The following is a 20,968-nucleotide window of genomic DNA, read 5'->3' as shown; positions in this document are numbered from 1 at the left end:
GGCATACATAAGAAGAGGTGGCGGTAGTATATGTGCCTCTTCTAGCCATAGAGGAGAGGGAAAGCCTGGAGTTGCCTGCGGAGTGGTGACCTGAAACACACCATAACACATTACACAGAATGCTTAATAGTGGTACTATTTTATCCTGCCATGAGGGAAGACCACCCACATGAGAGGATCTTGAGGTCTTCTGCATGGTGTAGGGCTGTGAGAAGAGGCTCAAGTGGGACAACAAGCCAAGCAGCTAGGGGGGGCATAGCCTAGGGATTATGCCCATGAGGACTCATGTGCACAGGTGGCACAGAAGGGTGCGCCAAGCACACGTGTCCTCAAAGCCTTGTAACAATGCAGCAACCACTATGTGGCAAACCAACTTCTGGTGCACCAGTAGTCCTGGTATGAATATCACTTTCTAAACCATCAATCAGCCCCACACCTCTAGTACACGAGAAGGGATCCGAACAGATTGGAAGAATAAGCAAATTATAAACCTCCTTGTCCAGTTTTGGTAACGTGGACAGAATGGCAGGCTTATCTCCGAAAGCATTTGGGTCATTGATTAGTTGCAACACAGCAAAAATACAATTATTACCCAATGATAAAAGGGACTGTCCAGTCAAGGTGTATAAAAATATCTACTTTATTATTATTAACAAAAGACAGTTCTAGCAACATTATGAAATACAACTCACCCTGTAAAGGAATGCAGAGGACAGAGAGTTTCAAAGAAGGAAAGGGATTCACTCTGGATATTGATAGGAGGGTGGTCGGTATAGTAAATAATCGCAACAGTTCAAGGACACTTGGCTTGAGCACAAAGGAAGCAATGGGTCTTAAAATGTCTCTAGAGGCCTTTGGAGAAGGACCAGGGGGACAGAACCACAATGTCCCTTGTGCTTGTAGATGTTCTTGGTGCTCGACTGGGTCGAGGCAGTTTTAGGGTGCTTTGCAGCTTCTGTGACAGAGTTGAAGACGGGAGACAGCTGTGGTTATCAGGGGGCAGGCAGTTCAATGAGTGCATCTGGACGGATGGCTGCAGGCTGGCCTACACGGCAGCTCGGGATCAGGAATCATTATCTGGATGGTGGTTCTGAAGCACTGGTCGAGGCGTCTCAGAAGGGTTTAAGGGACTGCAGCATTGCAGTCGGTTGCCGCTCGAGGGACTCGACAGGCTCGAAATTTTCCTTTAAGGCAGACTTCAGTAGATGCTTGTCAATGCACTTCTCCTAGCTTCTTCACTGGGCATGTGTCGTCCTTTAAGGCAGACAGCCCAAAGCTGAGGATTGTATTTCAGGCATATGCCTTGTCCTTGGTTTAGAGTTCAGAGAATCTCTGTCATTTCCCACCTAGGAAGGTTGCTGCAGAACCTAGCAGGGCACGCTGTGTGCTGGCTGGGTACTAGTTCTGTAGCTGCTGGAGGGTCCTCTGGATTCAGTATCTCCCACTGTTCCCTGGGAGATGTTTAGGGGAGGGATCTTGCTTCCCTCTTGGAAGTCCGGGCCATCCTTCACTTGCGGAAGATGTAAGGCAGACTGTACCTTCAGCAGATCTATCTGATTACTGTGCCCAAATTACTGGGACCCCCAAATATGTTGACTTTTATTTTTATGTTGACCCACTTTTCACCCAATATATTTGCAGGGGGAAGCCCCTGCAGCACCCCCTACATGTATTAAATACTATACCCATCTCCCCACACACATATATATGGGGTTTAAAGGGGGGTCGACATTTTAAAAAAAGGTCAATATTTTAGGGGACGCAGTAATTGTATAATCCCCCTTCAACTAGGCTCCAATGATGAGTTCTTCTTTCTTCTTCTGGTGAAGCTGTCAGATGATCTGCCAAAAGAGGGGCTCAGCCCTCTTTTAAAGCCAAATGGACCACATGGATTGGTATAGGGTACGTCTGCCTTAATGATCTAATCCTGGGTCCTCACATGTATGCGTGAGGTCATAACCAGAGTGCTTTGCAACAGAAAAGGTAAAGGGGTAGAAACATGTACTACAAAGTCCCACCCATCATCTCTGTCTGTTTTGGATCAAAGCGTCCATCTGGTTAATGAAGCTCTCCCTTGAAGATGCAGCGAGACCAGACTTTCTGGCTCCAGCAAACCACATTCTTGTATCTTCTTAATGGGGTCACCCTGTGGGGATGAGTACTGTAAACACGCAATCCCAGCCATGACATTTCACTGTCAGTCGATACTGAGGGCTGGAGCTAGCTTTCGGTTGACACAGTGCATATGAAAGGTTTGTAGGGTTTCCTGTCTCCTTTGTTAGCCTCTGCAGTCAGGCCCCATCTGGGCCTGGTTGATTTATTCTCTGATTAGTATGTTGTACCTGTGATATATATCTATCCCCCAGCCCAAAAACCGCACTCCAAATCAGAGTATTTCACCCGTTTTTATTACATACCGTTTGGGTGAATTTACACGGAATTTGAAAGAAAATGCAACTTTTACACGTGTCATTTTGCAGCAACATGTTTTAAACTTTCCACTCAGTTTTCAATTGTATGCTCTTAGTAATCCATTGCTGGGGATTGTTAGTAGCTATGCATTGTTGCTTTGGTGAGAAATTGTATTTACCGTAAAGTTTTAACCGCACATTAATTATTTATTTGTCCATTTCCTAGTGTCATTTCATAACATTACAAGGGGTTTAAAATCTGTTTTCCACTCTTATTTGGTGAAGGAAGGTAGGATTTTGATTCTGTTTTCTGCATCTTATTCCTGATTACCTGCTGTGTCTTGCTATCCATTCGTGAAAAACTGGATAAAAAGTCACACAGTTTGCAATTAGTTTTGTTTGGTATCACATGAATAAACCCAATAGATGCAAGTAATCAACAGTGCACAGGACCATTTTCCCACACATTTTCATAATGCCTTTGCCCCATAAAATATGCCGGTATATAATGTTCATGATGGCTGTGCATGTCCACGTAGCCTGCACCAATATATGCCAATATTACCATATAAGGTCTGCCTACAAGTAAACAATTATATGTCACGGAAGGAAAGTCTATCCAGACTGGCTATATCAAGACAGGCCAGTGTACCACCTAACCACACTCATGTTTGCTTTTACCTTTGTTGCAATGTATACATATGCCATGACACACACAGAATATATTGGTCAAACTGGAGCCACCTATGTAAGCCAGTTTAGCCATGTAATGACACTCATTTTTGCTTTACCCCTGATACCAAGTAGAAAGTAACAAATGCCATGCCACAAAAAGAAAGTAAATGCTCACTGACACCATAGGCCAGACTAGCCACATGATAACACGTATCATGCTTGCTTTACCCTTGATGCCAAGTAAAACATGACATGCCACATTATGAAAGTAAATGCTGTGCAAACAAAGCACGTGGGTGGACTGTGCTGCCGGCCACTCAGGCGAGGTATCCGCACCCCTCCACCCATAGTAATGGGGCTCCACTGTCCCTTTTTTCAAAATGTTGTATAGTCTATTAAAGTTCGTCTTGCTGTGACAATAAATGTGGTTTAAACATTATAAAATGTTGCCTGTATATAAAAAATATTGGCAAGTTTGGTAGAGTGCGAAATCTTCCATTCTGGTCATTCACCAAGGTTGTGTTCTTGAACTTCACTGGTATTTTTCCGTTTGTGTTTGATAATGAACTTTGCTGCAAGTTACATAATTATTTCATTTTCAAGTTGTTTTGTTCGTTATAATAAAACGTGTCTGAAATGTGTTTCACGCTTTATTTATTTATGGACTTCATGAATTATCGGCAATATGATATTCTCTTCTGCTGTTCAATTTTTCATACAATAGTAGTATTTATTGCATTGCAGTAACGTAATGGACTATCAGTGGCTCACCATTTCTGGGTGTTCCATCGCTATTGCATACATGGAAGAGTTCAATGCGCTTCGAAAAGCACACCCCAATTATCATGCTGTTTTTGTATTACTGGAATGTTTCCATGTGTGCAATTAGGATACTCTTTGAGTGTTCTATACTGTTTAAAATATCAACCGCCACCTGAAAAAAAGACAAAATTACAACAGGCCCCAGCGAGATTTGAACTCGCGACCCCTGGTTTACAAGACCAGTGCTCTAACCCCTGAGCTATGGAGCCAGACATTGGAGTCCTCCATACAAAAAAAACCTGACAACATGAATGTTTACCTCACAGTACATGTCTTACTGTTTCTTTAAGAATGCGAGAGTTGCTTCAAAAGAGCAACATACTATGTGTGTCAGCCAAACCAAAGACAAGAAAGAGAAGGGAGGAAACGGGCTTTGGCACTCAGTCACACCCTTTGCTGACTTTATGGTGTTCTGTAAATCATTCAGTAGTTATAGCATTCAGATCTGTGCTGGCCAGGAGAAATGTACACTCATTTATGTATTACAACTTTCTACTTGCAACCATTTCTGACTGAACAGCCTTTATACTAAAACTTGGAAAAAAGGGAAAGGGAAGTGGTATTTAAAAATGTGAGGAAGGGAGTGAAAATGTGCAACGCCGGGCTGTTAAAGGGTTTTGAATTAAAAGCAGAGTCTGCAAAATAGGACAGTAATGACACATAGACAGCCTGACACTGAAATGATGCAATGGCAGTATTGCTAATAACGAAGTACCATTCACCAGACCGCATAGTGTATCTGTTCAGTGGGCAGTTAGAATCTCTTCTTCTTTCTTACATGTGTGCACAATACTTTCCAGCTTCTCCTTCATCTCACTTCACCGTTCTTTTCTTTCCAGCAGAATAAGATTGGCTTTCCCAGGAAGGGTCATAATATGTCTCAGAAAAGTTTTTTGCACTTTAAAATTACCACAGTAGTGATTTGGCACAGTGCAAAGCATAGTTACAGAACATACCATGTAGCAATCTCTCTTCCCAGTTGTGATTTACAACCTCAAATCTCCATGACAAACACATCTGCTTTAAAGAGTGGCATGGGACCATTTGAAGAATCGCACCAGTTTCAATTTATAATCCTGAAAAAAGATTAACATGGACTACGTGGATGAGATAGATACGCCCTTACTACAGGCATCTGAGTATAGTGGACAGACTGATCTCTTCATCCTTCCAATGCCAGTAAATTCAGAGTTAGCAAAATGGGTAATAACCTGCTAAGAGATAGCGCTTTGAATTACTTGTGCATGTGCTACCATAATTATGATTGTCTCGCTAAAAAAGCAAATGGATCTCTTTGAACTCAGAGCAGTTGCCCTGTGGGGTGTAATCAAAGGCTCCAAACCAACCGAACTGAAGGGGCCACTGAAAAAATGACCTGGCCGTCTTTATAGAAAAACCTTCACACCGAAAATTGGCCTATCATGGCAGACTTTGGGGTTTCAGCAAGTAACACAAGGAAGGGCCATGTGAAAAAGTCCTACCAGTCATTACAAAAAGAAAAGCACCATTCTAATTCACAAGTGGCAGGAGAAATTCAAAGGTCCCGTTCACATGAAAAACAGGAGTTTCAAACATTGTCACCAAAATGGCTTCGCATGTGTCTTTGCAGCTTAAAGCAAGACATGATAAAAATATGCCCCGGCTAACATAGGGAAAAGACATAGTTTGTGTTGACAAGATGTAATGTATATTATGCTTCACATGCAAAATACCGGCAAACATTTCAAAAGAAAAGCCCACTTTGTTTCCATGAAAAGTTCCTGTAGGCGTTGTGGGGCAACTGTCACAAAGGACTCCCCCACCGAAAGCCTGACTTCCATCCCAGCTGTTTACAACTGCAATAAAGTGGCCACTAAGGGTGTTGAAAACAAAACTTCCCCCGGACTGGGAGTCTCTGAAAGCTCATTTCCGTGCAGGCAGGTGACCTAGCCAGTGCATGACCTGAATTTAGGGGGGAGGTGTGAACGCAGGGACTGCAATCAAGGCCGAACCTTGAACAAAATACAGGAAAATAGAAGCTTTCTTGATTGAAATGGTGGTCCCCTACAGATAAGAGGACAGCAGTGGGGATCTCTGTGTTGGCCGGTGCATCCCAGGTATTTACGATCTGCAGTCTATACTTCAAACAACAAAGGGATTAATACAAAAAAAAACTCTGGTCACAGGCTGGCCCAGAGTGGCAAATGGCCTGGAGACCAGAGAGCTACAATTTGCATAACAGGAAGATTTGCTTTAATTTAAAAGTACTATTATCATTTAGCCATTTTTCTAAGCAACCATAAATTGTACTGCCTTCATGTTCATGTCATTGTTCAGATAATTTCCAGGCGAATTTGTTGAAATAAAATTCATCCACCTGCAACTTAGGGGATTGTAATGAACGGCTAAAATGTGTACTTGGCTGCTCTGAACATGTTCTGAATTTGAGAGTTGGCAAACTGGCAGAGGGTAAAATTAGGAATGTGCGGAGTAAATTGCATGTTCCTAAGGATTATGCTTTTTGTAAAAATGGCCGAAAATTGAAAAACGATCATGCAAAATGGTGCGGGAGACAAACAGATTGTGTGCGGCAGCAGCAATGGCCTTTACTTTCATTCGGGGCGGGGAGGCACAGCACAAAACTGCCGCATCTCTGCCCACAGAACACTGACAGTTCACCACCACTAGGTCCGGGAACCTTGTTGGGGGTGTGCAGACCGCCGCACGACATCCTGTCTCCTTTTTTTGTATCCCATTCTTTTTCAAGCTCTGAACATGGAGCATTTTCTGTTCCACCGCTGGTTAGACTGGGTTAACTCAGAGGGCTTGAATGGCCAACCACAGGCTAAAACGGCCGATTGCAGGTCGGGAGCCGGACCAGGCACTCGCCTTCCATATTTTCTTATTTTTGATGCTCCGATCACAGAGCGAGCCTCCTTCTCCCCCAGGCAGGCTGCACAGATGCTGCAGTGAAGCAGCAGCCCTGTGCCACCTCAACTGTTTCCAACTTTTATCACAGCGTTTCCGTAGCTCACCGACTTGGCATCCTGGGCATGCATCATAGGGGCACTGACTCTCCATGACCTACCAACAAGGGGGTCTCCCACAGTCGGATTGAGGGCGGCGCCGATGACCGCCAGATGAAAGCTGCATCAGTGGTGGTAGGACGACGGGCAGCCAACACGGCAGGCTCGTGAAACCTTTGTCCCCATTGTTGCGGCTGGACCTGCGGTCATGCAGGCTAGTCGGACCATCGCTGGGGGCACCCATTATATGCATTCACAGAGACAGGTGTGGGCTGGCTCACAGGTACACAGGCCAACCCAAGGGCTGAAGGGGGCACCCAGCATACGCACACACAGTTCCCGCTGCAGGGATCACCCTGTTCTCCGTGGCCACACAGACTTACATGGCAGTCATGGTCACACGACTGCATCGTGGCCTGGGGGCACCCAGCGCATGCACAAGGACCTGGATCCATTCAGATTCAGTGGTGCTGCATGGGCTGTGCTCACACAGCATCATCCTGCAGGGGAGACAGAGTTGACATGCAGGGGCTCTGCCTGGAACACAGGGAGTGGGGACAGAGTTCCCTCACAGGGGCTCTGCCATCATGAAGGGCTTTGCACAGGCAGGCACTCTGCCGGGAAGGCCGCGCTGGCGCAGAGCAGAATAACACGCTGCAGGCAGGAGTCTGGAGGTCTTGACTGACGAACGAGAAACTGCGTGTCCCTTTTATTGGGTTACCAATGAAATGTATGCCTCAAGAAACCTATGGGGCATGTACCTGGTCACTCTACATGAGAAAAAATCTTTTCTTAATTATTCAATATTGATCAGGAAAGTATTACTTCATTTAAATCAAAATTTCAAGAAACAGAAAAAACACTTTGTAAATCTCTTTTACAGACAATTGTATTCTTAGTTCATACAATGTTTTTGACAACCTGAATTACAGCATTCATTAAACAAAATAGTTGTACACACTAAGATTTTCATCAAATAAAAAAGCAACAGTTCTTAGCAGAAAATAATGTAATTCAGAAAGAATTCTGCAAAATGTGCTGAATTTATAGTTTTAAGTGTCAATTCAACAGAAAGGTTTTTTTCCCCACACAATCACAATCACATGTTGTTAATTCACTACGCGTTTCGGGGTTATCTTGACCCCTTCTTCATGTGCTGATGTGATTTGTATTATTTTCACTATTTCGTAAAACAAATTTCAAAGAAAACAAAGATTTGTACTAGGTTTGTCTATGTAGCATAGTGAACACCAATATATCATGAACAAATTTTGAGACACCCTAAGAGTGAATTTCACTGACCTTGGAAGTATCCAGGGTCTATATAGCCATCACTGACTCTCGTGTCACTTCTGATTCTTGCCACTGGTTGATAATTGCTGGTAGTCTGGTATTGTAACCATCCTCAATGGTCCTGTCCCAATGGCCTAGCAAAATGTTGCACCCACTCTATGAAGAAGGAATAATCACATGACCAAATTATCAAAACCTGCACTCAATACTGCCTCCCTGCACCCAGCGCTCACTAAAACCAATGGCTAAAATAAATGCCTCAAGGAAAACTTACCCACAGCTCGAGACTTTCCAAAAAGCAACTCGGGAACGGCGAATCAGCTGCAAACACAGCCTCCCGTCCCGCGGTGCGTTTGTATTCGATATTTCAATGTGTCACATGATCGTAACTCGGATCACGTGATCAGGAAACGTACGTTTCTTGAAGGACTATCGCCCCAATTTCTCTGCCCCAACGTGGTATATCTACCTAAAAAACACCACGTTTGGTATATGTAATATTATTGCCACTATTACTCATACAAAAGGGCTCGATGTGTAATGAAGGACACAGTCCCTGTACCGTTGTGCCGCCTCAAGTGATCACAAAGTGATCACGTGATGACGTGTCTGTGATGAGACACGCCATCAAGGGATTTATGTGCCGTCTGTTATTGTTATAGCTGCGCCTCCTGTTAAAGATAAGTGTGAAAGTCTACTGCTGAGATATATTACTGCTGAGATTCAATACAGGTTCTCAGTTTGGGAAGATCACATAATGAACGCCAATTCTCTTATTACGTTCACGGGCAAGCTCTTCCTGCTTTGTATCATGGTAAGTAAAAATTCATATTCTACTGACATATATCCGAAATGATGCTCACTATGGAGCACCATGTCCTAATTAAGGGTAGATCATCTAGTGAATATGAACAGAATCAACTCTAAGCTATGAACATATATTGGGTTAATCACATGCTGCACGGACACGTGGTACCGCACAAGCATTAAGCAGGGACTTGTCATTTCTTAAAGGGGAGCACACCACAGTGCTGATCAGATTCCCACATACCTCACCAGTCTCCCCCATCCCTTATCAATGCCCTTCAGACAATGAAGGGGCTGTGTCCTGAGACACCTGGCAAGTAATACGATTCCTTGAGTAATACGAATACAGACAATCCTCAAAAAATATATTAGGGCAACTATTAAGATCACTCTGCGTTCAACAGGCTCCTACTGATTGGTTGTCGCTACCTTTTCTTGTTATGCAATAGAAAGTTACTCATTAGAGAAACTGGATCCTATTCTTTGCTTCTGTACATTACACCTATGTGTATGTGCAATGAAGTGGTGAGAGATGCAAAGAATGGAAAATAACATAAAAAGACGTGTGCAAACTCATCTGCGTGGATCACCATTATAACCATGCGAGGCAAATGATACTGTGCAAATATGTGTTAATTTGTCAGTTATTATGATTCCAAATCCCAAGATTATCAGTCATTTCACCAGTAATTAAAAGAATTGCAAAGGAGTGTCTTGACATTAGTACATGGTGATAACTGCAGACCTTGTCATGTGCTCGTCAGTTCCTCAGGATGGCCGAGCGGTCTAAGGCGCTGCGTTCAGGTCGCAGTCTCCTCTGGAGGCGTGGGTTCGAATCCCACTTCTGACATGAATTATTTTAGTAAATAACTATATAGTCTTAATAGTGTCTGCATCCAGAAACACAATTATGTGCAACATTGTTGTCGGCTCTTCCTAGAATAGTTGTTTTCTAATGCCTCGTGAAATAGATTGTAAATGAACTTCTTTAGGAGAGTGAATAATATTTACTTTCTGTCATTTTGAATCAGGTTGGGAATAGTTGCAGCTTCACTCTAAATGTCTCATGCCACAAGTCATGTGAATTTTGAAACATTATTGTCTTTCTATCCCTGTGGCATATTTTCTGTGTTAGTCTCAACATAAGCAGGCCCTCCATTTACAATTGCACACTTTCATATTCACTCTCCCTTTAGATATCCACACTAACACGTTCAAATGCTATCTTTAAAAACACAATAAGCATACAAACTAAGCAGTGGTTAAAGTGAGGAGAAAAGGTCGGGAGCGGCTACCACTACTTTCATTTTGTACTGTTAACAGTTCTACTACTTTTGTAATCATTTTAATCATTCCGGAACTGTTCTTTGTGAAGTTAAATCACATTTCTCTATTTTACAATCCAATAGCAGTAAAGGCTAAACTGAAGTATGTTTCAACTTGATTGGCTGTCAACCAGTAATGAAAAATGTGTTGTATGTTACTCCTTTCCTGCCTACTCTTTTCCCCGCCAGGGTCACTGTTCCACTACTTTTTTGGATGCACTTCTACCACTGAAACTAAGCCACCTACACATGGCTTTTGTACGCCCCTCACACCTTCTTCTTACACTGATTGCTTAAGGTCTACGATATTCCTGGATGCTGCCCACCCCCACACAAGTTAACCCTTTTTCACAATCAAGGGTGGAACATTGTGCTTTTGAGGGTGCTGATCTGTGCACCCGGGCCATTGATCACTGACAATCCTCCAAGTATTTGGAGGAGGTGAAGGCACTGGTGAGGTCTTAGAAGTAGAAGAGGACAGAGGCAGGGGAGGGAGGTCCTCAAATGGACAACCCCAGAGATACATTGGAGGGGCAGGTAGACATGCCCATCATGTGGTAGGAGGGGACTGCTGCAGCTAGAACCCTGGAGGAGGTGTTTGGAATGGAGGAAGTTCACAAAGCAGGGTGAGGATACTGCTGCAAATGAGGGGGGATGACTGCCTGGAGAAGACTTAAGGGGGGTTGATCAGCCTGCGAAAGTACCACAGCAGAAGGTATACCTACTTGATTGAGAGGATGAGAGGCATACATAAGAAGAGGTGGCGGTAGTATATGTGCCTCTTCTAGCCATAGAGGAGAGGGAAAGCCTGGAGTTGCCTGCGGAGTGGTGACCTGAAACACACCATAACACATTACACAGAATGCTTAATAGTGGTACTATTTTATCCTGCCATGAGGGAAGACCACCCACATGAGAGGATCTTGAGGTCTTCTGCATGGTGTAGGGCTGTGAGAAGAGGCTCAAGTGGGACAACAAGCCAAGCAGCTAGGGGGGGCATAGCCTAGGGATTATGCCCATGAGGACTCATGTGCACAGGTGGCACAGAAGGGTGCGCCAAGCACACGTGTCCTCAAAGCCTTGTAACAATGCAGCAACCACTATGTGGCAAACCAACTTCTGGTGCACCAGTAGTCCTGGTATGAATATCACTTTCTAAACCATCAATCAGCCCCACACCTCTAGTACACGAGAAGGGATCCGAACAGATTGGAAGAATAAGCAAATTATAAACCTCCTTGTCCAGTTTTGGTAACGTGGACAGAATGGCAGGCTTATCTCCGAAAGCATTTGGGTCATTGATTAGTTGCAACACAGCAAAAATACAATTATTACCCAATGATAAAAGGGACTGTCCAGTCAAGGTGTAAAAAAATATCTACTTTATTATTATTAACAAAAGACAGTTCTAGCAACATTATGAAATACAACTCACCCTGTAAAGGAATGCAGAGGACAGAGAGTTTCAAAGAAGGAAAGGGATTCACTCTGGATATTGATAGGAGGGTGGTCGGTATAGTAAATAATCGCAACAGTTCAAGGACACTTGGCTTGAGCACAAAGGAAGCAATGGGTCTTAAAATGTCTCTAGAGGCCTTTGGAGAAGGACCAGGGGGACAGAACCACAATGTCCCTTGTGCTTGTAGATGTTCTTGGTGCTCGACTGGGTCGAGGCAGTTTTAGGGTGCTTTGCAGCTTCTGTGACAGAGTTGAAGACGGGAGACAGCTGTGGTTATCAGGGGGCAGGCAGTTCAATGAGTGCATCTGGACGGATGGCTGCAGGCTGGCCTACACGGCAGCTCGGGATCAGGAATCATTATCTGGATGGTGGTTCTGAAGCACTGGTCGAGGCGTCTCAGAAGGGTTTGAGGGACTGCAGCATTGCAGTCGGTTGCCGCTCGAGGGACTCGACAGGCTCGAAATTTTCCTTTAAGGCAGACTTCAGTAGATGCTTGTCAATGCACTTCTCCTAGCTTCTTCACTGGGCATGTGTCGTCCTTTAAGGCAGACAGCCCAAAGCTGAGGATTGTATTTCAGGCATATGCCTTGTCCTTGGTTTAGAGTTCAGAGAATCTCTGTCATTTCCCACCTAGGAAGGTTGCTGCAGAACCTAGCAGGGCACGCTGTGTGCTGGCTGGGTACTAGTTCTGTAGCTGCTGGAGGGTCCTCTGGATTCAGTATCTCCCACTGTTCCCTGGGAGATGTTTAGGGGAGGGATCTTGCTTCCCTCTTGGAAGTCCGGGCCATCCTTCACTTGCGGAAGATGTAAGGCAGACTGTACCTTCAGCAGATCTATCTGATTACTGTGCCCAAATTACTGGGACCCCCAAATATGTTGACTTTTATTTTTATGTTGACCCACTTTTCACCCAATATATTTGCAGGGGGAAGCCCCTGCAGCACCCCCTACATGTATTAAATACTATACCCATCTCCCCACACACATATATATGGGGTTTAAAGGGGGGTCGACATTTTAAAAAAAGGTCAATATTTTAGGGGACGCAGTAATTGTATAATCCCCCTTCAACTAGGCTCCAATGATGAGTTCTTCTTTCTTCTTCTGGTGAAGCTGTCAGATGATCTGCCAAAAGAGGGGCTCAGCCCTCTTTTAAAGCCAAATGGACCACATGGATTGGTATAGGGTACGTCTGCCTTAATGATCTAATCCTGGGTCCTCACATGTATGCGTGAGGTCATAACCAGAGTGCTTTGCAACAGAAAAGGTAAAGGGGTAGAAACATGTACTACAAAGTCCCACCCATCATCTCTGTCTGTTTTGGATCAAAGCGTCTATCTGGTTAATGAAGCTCTCCCTTGAAGATGCGGCGAGACCAGACTTTCTGGCTCCAGCAAACCACATTCTTGTATCTTCTTAATGGGGTCACCCTGTGGGGATGAGTACTGTAAACACGCAATCCCAGCCATGACATTTCACTGTCAGTCGATACTGAGGGCTGGAGCTAGCTTTCGGTTGACACAGTGCATATGAAAGGTTTGTAGGGTTTCCTGTCTCCTTTGTTAGCCTCTGCAGTCAGGCCCCATCTGGGCCTGGTTGATTTATTCTCTGATTAGTATGTTGTACCTGTGATATATATCTATCCCCCAGCCCAAAAACCGCACTCCAAATCAGAGTATTTCACCCGTTTTTATTACATACCGTTTGGGTGAATTTACACGGAATTTGAAAGAAAATGCAACTTTTACACGTGTCATTTTGCAGCAACATGTTTTAAACTTTCCACTCAGTTTTCAATTGTATGCTCTTAGTAATCCATTGCTGGGGATTGTTAGTAGCTATGCATTGTTGCTTTGGTGAGAAATTGTATTTACCGTAAAGTTTTAACCGCACATTAATTATTTATTTGTCCATTTCCTAGTGTCATTTCATAACATTACAAGGGGTTTAAAATCTGTTTTCCACTCTTATTTGGTGAAGGAAGGTAGGATTTTGATTCTGTTTTCTGCATCTTATTCCTGATTACCTGCTGTGTCTTGCTATCCATTCGTGAAAAACTGGATAAAAAGTCACACAGTTTGCAATTAGTTTTGTTTGGTATCACATGAATAAACCCAATAGATGCAAGTAATCAACAGTGCACAGGACCATTTTCCCACACATTTTCATAATGCCTTTGCCCCATAAAATATGCCGGTATATAATGTTCATGATGGCTGTGCATGTCCACGTAGCCTGCACCAATATATGCCAATATTACCATATAAGGTCTGCCTACAAGTAAACAATTATATGTCACGGAAGGAAAGTCTATCCAGACTGGCTATATCAAGACAGGCCAGTGTACCACCTAACCACACTCATGTTTGCTTTTACCTTTGTTGCAATGTATACATATGCCATGACACACACAGAATATATTGGTCAAACTGGAGCCACCTATGTAAGCCAGTTTAGCCATGTAATGACACTCATTTTTGCTTTACTCCTGATACCAAGTAGAAAGTAACAAATGCCATGCCACAAAAAGAAAGTAAATGCTCACTGACACCATAGGCCAGACTAGCCACATGATAACACGTATCATGCTTGCTTTACCCTTGATGCCAAGTAAAACATGACATGCCACATTATGAAAGTAAATGCTGTGCAAACAAAGCACGTGGGTGGACTGTGCTGCCGGCCACTCAGGCGAGGTATCCGCACCCCTCCACCCATAGTAATGGGGCTCCACTGTCCCTTTTTTCAAAATGTTGTATAGTCTATTAAAGTTCGTCTTGCTGTGACAATAAATGTGGTTTAAACATTATAAAATGTTGCCTGTATATAAAAAATATTGGCAAGTTTGGTAGAGTGCGAAATCTTCCATTCTGGTCATTCACCAAGGTTGTGTTCTTGAACTTCACTGGTATTTTTCCGTTTGTGTTTGATAATGAACTTTGCTGCAAGTTACATAATTATTTCATTTTCAAGTTGTTTTGTTCGTTATAATAAAACGTGTCTGAAATGTGTTTCACGCTTTATTTATTTATGGACTTCATGAATTATCGGCAATATGATATTCTCTTCTGCTGTTCAATTTTTCATACAATAGTAGTATTTATTGCATTGCAGTAACGTAATGGACTATCAGTGGCTCACCATTTCTGGGTGTTCCATCGCTATTGCATACATGGAAGAGTTCAATGCGCTTCGAAAAGCACACCCCAATTATCATGCTGTTTTTGTATTACTGGAATGTTTCCATGTGTGCAATTAGGATACTCTTTGAGTGTTCTATACTGTTTAAAATATCAACCGCCACCTGAAAAAAAGACAAAATTACAACAGGCCCCAGCGAGATTTGAACTCGCGACCCCTGGTTTACAAGACCAGTGCTCTAACCCCTGAGCTATGGAGCCAGACATTGGAGTCCTCCATACAAAAAAAACCTGACAACATGAATGTTTTACCTCACAGTACATGTCTTACTGTTTCTTTAAGAATGCGAGAGTTGCTTCAAAAGAGCAACATACTATGTGTGTCAGCCAAACCAAAGACAAGAAAGAGAAGGGAGGAAACGGGCTTTGGCACTCAGTCACACCCTTTGCTGACTTTATGGTGTTCTGTAAATCATTCAGTAGTTATAGCATTCAGATCTGTGCTGGCCAGGAGAAATGTACACTCATTTATGTATTACAACTTTCTACTTGCAACCATTTCTGACTGAACAGCCTTTATACTAAAACTTGGAAAAAAGGGAAAGGGAAGTGGTATTTAAAAATATGAGGAAGGGAGTGAAAATGTGCAACGCCGGGCTGTTAAAGGGTTTTGAATTAAAAGCAGAGTCTGCAAAATAGGACAGTAATGACACATAGACAGCCTGACACTGAAATGATGCAATGGCAGTATTGCTAATAACGAAGTACCATTCACCAGACCGCATAGTGTATCTGTTCAGTGGGCAGTTAGAATCTCTTCTTCTTTCTTACATGTGTGCACAGCTGCATCAGTGGTGGTAGGACGACGGGCAGCCAACACGGCAGGCTCGTGAAACCTTTGTCCCCATTGTTGCGGCTGGACCTGCGGTCATGCAGGCTAGTCGGACCATCGCTGGGGGCACCCATTATATGCATTCACAGAGACAGGTGTGGGCTGGCTCACAGGTACACAGGCCAACCCAAGGGCTGAAGGGGGCACCCAGCATACGCACACACAGTTCCCGCTGCAGGGATCACCCTGTTCTCCGTGGCCACACAGACTTACATGGCAGTCATGGTCACACGACTGCATCGTGGCCTGGGGGCACCCAGCGCATGCACAATGATCTGGATCCATTCAGATTCAGTGGTGCTGCATGGGCTGTGCTCACACAGCATCATCCTGCAGGGGAGACAGAGTTGACATGCAGGGGCTCTGCCTGGAACACAGGGAGTGGGGACAGAGTTCCCTCACAGGGGCTCTGCCATCATGAAGGGCTTTGCACAGGCAGGCACTCTGCCGGGAAGGCCGCGCTGGCGCAGAGCAGAATAACACGCTGCAGGCAGGAGTCTGGAGGTCTTGACTGACGAACGAGAAACTGCGTGTCCCTTTTATTGGGTTACCAATGAAATGTATGCCTCAAGAAACCTATGGGGCATGTACCTGGTCACTCTACATGAGAAAAAATCTTTTCTTAATTATTCAATATTGATCAGGAGAGTATTACTTCATTTAAATCAGAATTTCAAGAAACAGAAAAAACACTTTGTAAATCTCTTTTACAGACAATTGTATTCTTAGTTCATACAATGTTTTTGACAACCTGAATTACAGCATTCATTAAACAAAATAGTTGTACACACTAAGATTTTCATCAAATAAAAAAGCAACAGTTCTTAGCAGAAAATAATGTCATTCAGAAAGAATTCTGCAAAATGTGCTGAATTTATAGTTTTAAGTGTCAATTCAACAGAAAGGTTTTTTTCCCCACACAATCACAATCACATGTTGTTAATCCACTACGCGTTTCGGGGTTATCTTGACCCCTTCTTCATGTGCTGATGTGATTTGTATTATTTTCACTATTTCGTAAAACAAATTTCAAAGAAAACAAAGATTTGTACTAGGTTTGTCTCTGTAGCATAGTGAACACCAATATATCATGAACAAATTTTGAGACACCCTAAGAGTGAATTTCACTGACCTTGGAAGTATCCAGGGTCTATATAGCCATCACTGACTCTCGAGTCACTTCTGATTCTTGCCACTGGTTGATAATTGCTGGTAGTCTGGTATTATAACCATCCTCAATGGTCCTGTCCCAATGGTCTAGCAAAATGTTGCACCCACTCTATGAAGAAGGAATAATCACATGACCAAATTATCAAAACCTGCACTCAATACTGCCTCCCTGCACCCAGCGCTCACTAAAACCAATGGCTAAAATAAATGCCTCAAGGAAAACTTACCCACAGCTCGAGACTTTCCAAAAAGCAACTCGGGAACGGCGAATCAGCTGCAAACACAGCCTCCCGTCCCGCGGTGCGTTTGTATTCGATATTTCAATGTGTCACATGATCGTAACTCGGATCACGTGATCAGGAAACGTACGTTTCTTGAAGGACTATCGCCCCAATTTCTCTGCCCCAACGTGGTATATCTACCTAAAAAACACCACGTTTGCTATATGTAATATTATTGCCGCTATTACTCATACAAAAGGGCTTGATGTGTAATGAAGGACACAGTCCCTGTACCGTTGTGCCGCCTCAAGGGATCACAAAGTGATCACGTGATGACGTGTCTGTGATGAGACACGCCATCAAGGGATTTATGTGCCGTCTGTTATTGTTATAGCTGCGCCTCCTGTTAAAGATAAGTGTGAAAGTCTACTGCTGAGATATATTACTGCTGAGATTCAATACAGGTTCTCAGTTTGGGAAGATCACATAATGAACGCCAATTCTCTTATTACGTTCACGGGCAAGCTCTTCCTGCTTTGTATCATGGTAAGTAAAAATTCATATTCTACTGACATATATCCGATATGATGCTCACTATGGAGCACCATGTCCTAATTAAGGGTAGATCATCTAGTGAATATGAACAGAATCAACTCTAAGCTATGAACATATATTGGGTTAATCACATGCTGCACGGACACGTGGTACCGCACAAGCATTAAGCAGGGACTTGTCATTTCTTAAAGGGGAGCACACCACAGTGCTGATCAGATTCCCACATACCTCACCAGTCTCCCCCATCCCTTATCAATGCCCTTCAGACAATGAAGGGGCTGTGTCCTGAGACACCTGGCAAGTAATACGATTCCTTGAGTAATACGAATACAGACAATCCTCAAAAAATATATTAGGGCAACTATTAAGATCACTCTGCGTTCAACAGGCTCCTACTGATTGGTTGTCGCTACCTTTTCTTGTTATGCAATAGAAAGTTACTCATTAGAGAAACTGGATCCTATTCTTTGCTTCTGTACATTACACCTATGTGTATGTGCAATGAAGTGGTGAGAGATGCAAAGAATGGAAAATAACATAAAAAGACGTGTGCAAACTCATCTGCGTGGATCACCATTATAACCATGCGAGGCAAATGATACTGTGCAAATATGTGTTAATTTGTCAGTTATTATGATTCCAAATCCCAAGATTATCAGTCATTTCACCAGTAATTAAAAGAATTGCAAAGGAGTGTCTTGACATTAGTACATGGTGATAACTGCAGACCTTGTCATGTGCTCGTCAGTTCCTCAGGATGGCCGAGCGGTCTAAGGCGCTGCGTTCAGGTCGCAGTCTCCTCTGGAGGCGTGGGTTCGAATCCCACTTCTGACATGAATTATTTTAGTAAATAACTATATAGTCTTAATAGTGTCTGCATCCAGAAACACAATTATGTGCAACATTGTTGTCGGCTCTTCCTAGAATAGTTGTTTTCTAATGCCTCGTGAAATAGATTGTAAATGAACTTCTTTAGGAGAGTGAATAATATTTACTTTCTGTCATTTTGAATCAGGTTGGGAATAGTTGCAGCTTCACTCTAAATGGCTCATGCCACAAGTCATGTGAATTTTGAAACATTATTGTCTTTCTATCCCTGTGGCATATTTTCTGTGTTAGTCTCAACATAAGCAGGCCCTCCATTTACAATTGCACACTTTCATATTCACTCTCCCTTTAGATATCCACACTAACACGTTCAAATGCTATCTTTAAAAACACAATAAGCATACAAACTAAGCAGTGGTTAAAGTGAGGAGAAAAGGTCGGGAGCGGCTACCACTACTTTCATTTTGTACTGTTAACAGTTCTACTACTTTTGTAATCATTTTAATCATTCCGGAACTGTTCTTTGTGAAGTTAAATCACATTTCTCTATTTTACAATCCAATAGCAGTAAAGGCTAAACTGAAGTATGTTTCAACTTGATTGGCTGTCAACCAGTAATGAAAAATGTGTTGTATGTTACTCCTTTCCTGCCTACTCTTTTCCCCGCCAGGGTCACTGTTCCACTACTTTTTTGGATGCACTTCTACCACTGAAACTAAGCCACCTACACATGGCTTTTGTACGCCCCTCACACCTTCTTCTTACACTGATTGCTTAAGGTCTACGATATTCCTGGATGCTGCCCACCCCCACACAAGTTAACCCTTTTTCACAATCAAGGGTGGAACATTGTGCTTTTGAGGGTGCTGATCTGTGCACCCGGGCCATTGATCACTGACAATCCTCCAAGTATTTGGAGGAGGTGAAGGCACTGGTGAGGTCTTAGAAGTAGAAGAGGACAGAGGCAGGGGAGGGAGGTCCTCAAATGGACAACCCCAGAGATACATTGGAGGGGCAGGTAGACATGTCCATCGTGTGGTAGGAGGGGACTGCTGCAGCTAGAACCCTGGAGGAGGTGTTTGGAATGGAGGAAGTTCACAAAGCAGGGTGAGGATACTGCTGCAAATGAGGGGGGATGACTGCCTGGAGAAGACTTAAGGGGGGTTGATCAGCCTGCGAAAGTACCACAGCAGAAGGTATACCTACTTGATTGAGAGGATGAGAGGCATACATAAGAAGAGGTGGCGGTAGTATATGTGCCTCTTCTAGCCATAGAGGAGAGGGAAAGCCTGGAGTTGCCTGCGGAGTGGTGACCTGAAACACACCATAACACATTACACAGAATGCTTAATAGTGGTACTATTTTATCCTGCCATGAGGGAAGACCACCCACATGAGAGGATCTTGAGGTCTTCTGCATGGTGTAGGGCTGTGAGAAGAGGCTCAAGTGGGACAACAAGCCAAGCAGCTAGGGGGGGCATAGCCTAGGGATTATGCCCATGAGGACTCATGTGCACAGGTGGCACAGAAGGGTGCGCCAAGCACACGTGTCCTCAAAGCCTTGTAACAATGCAGCAACCACTATGTGGCAAACCAACTTCTGGTGCACCAGTAGTCCTGGTATGAATATCACTTTCTAAACCATCAATCAGCCCCACACCTCTAGTACACGAGAAGGGATCCGAACAGATTGGAAGAATAAGCAAATTATAAACCTCCTTGTCCAGTTTTGGTAACGTGGACAGAATGGCAGGCTTATCTCCGAAAGCATTTGGGTCATTGATTAGTTGCAACACAGCAAAAATACAATTATTACCCAATGATAAAAGGGACTGTCCAGTCAAGGTGTATAAAAATATCTACTTTATTATTATTAACAAAAGACAGTTCTAGCAACATTATGAAATACAACTCACCCTGTAAAGGAATGCAGAGGACAGAGAGTTTCAAAGAAGGAAAGGGATTCACTCTGGATATTGACAGGAGGGTGGTCGGTATAGTAAATAATCGCAACAGTTCAAGGACACTTGGCTTGAGCACAAAGGAAGCAATGGGTCTTAAAATGTCTCTAGAGGCCTTTGGAGAAGGACCAGGGGGACAGAACCACAATGTCCCTTGTGCTTGTAGATGTTCTTGGTGCTCGACTGGGTCGAGGCAGTTTTAGGGTGCTTTGCAGCTTCTGTGACAGAGTTGGAGACGGGAGACAGCTGTGGTTATCAGGGGGCAGGCAGTTCAATGAGCGCATCTGGACGGATGGCTGCAGGCTGGCCTACACGGCAGCTCGGGATCAGGAATCATTATCTGGATGGTGCTTCTGAAGCACTGGTCGAGGCGTCTCAGAAGGGTTTAAGGGACTGCAGCATTG

General features: G+C 43.6%; 4 non-coding genes across 4 annotated transcripts; 2 read left to right on the top strand and 2 right to left on the bottom strand.

The window, feature by feature from the left end:
- Nucleotides 1-4,044: 4,044 nt before the first annotated feature.
- Nucleotides 4,045-4,117, bottom strand: TRNAT-UGU (transfer RNA threonine (anticodon UGU)). The gene has a single exon. It is a non-coding gene; the product is annotated as a tRNA-Thr (tRNA).
- Nucleotides 4,118-9,780: 5,663 nt separating this feature from the next.
- Nucleotides 9,781-9,863, top strand: TRNAL-CAG (transfer RNA leucine (anticodon CAG)). Its single transcript has one exon. It is a non-coding gene; the product is annotated as a tRNA-Leu (tRNA).
- Nucleotides 9,864-15,125: 5,262 nt separating this feature from the next.
- On the bottom strand, nucleotides 15,126-15,198 carry TRNAT-UGU (transfer RNA threonine (anticodon UGU)). The gene has a single exon. It is a non-coding gene; the product is annotated as a tRNA-Thr (tRNA).
- Nucleotides 15,199-18,526: 3,328 nt separating this feature from the next.
- TRNAL-CAG (transfer RNA leucine (anticodon CAG)) lies at nucleotides 18,527-18,609 on the top strand. Its single transcript has one exon. It is a non-coding gene; the product is annotated as a tRNA-Leu (tRNA).
- Nucleotides 18,610-20,968: the final 2,359 nt, after the last annotated feature.

This window comes from Ambystoma mexicanum (genome assembly GCF_040938575.1).
Source record: "Ambystoma mexicanum isolate Mex_15411 chromosome 12 unlocalized genomic scaffold, UKY_AmexF1_1 Mex_chr12_unloc.1, whole genome shotgun sequence".
Taxonomy (NCBI): Eukaryota; Metazoa; Chordata; class Amphibia; order Caudata; family Ambystomatidae; genus Ambystoma; species Ambystoma mexicanum.
This window is presented reverse-complemented; position numbering and strand designations above follow the sequence as displayed.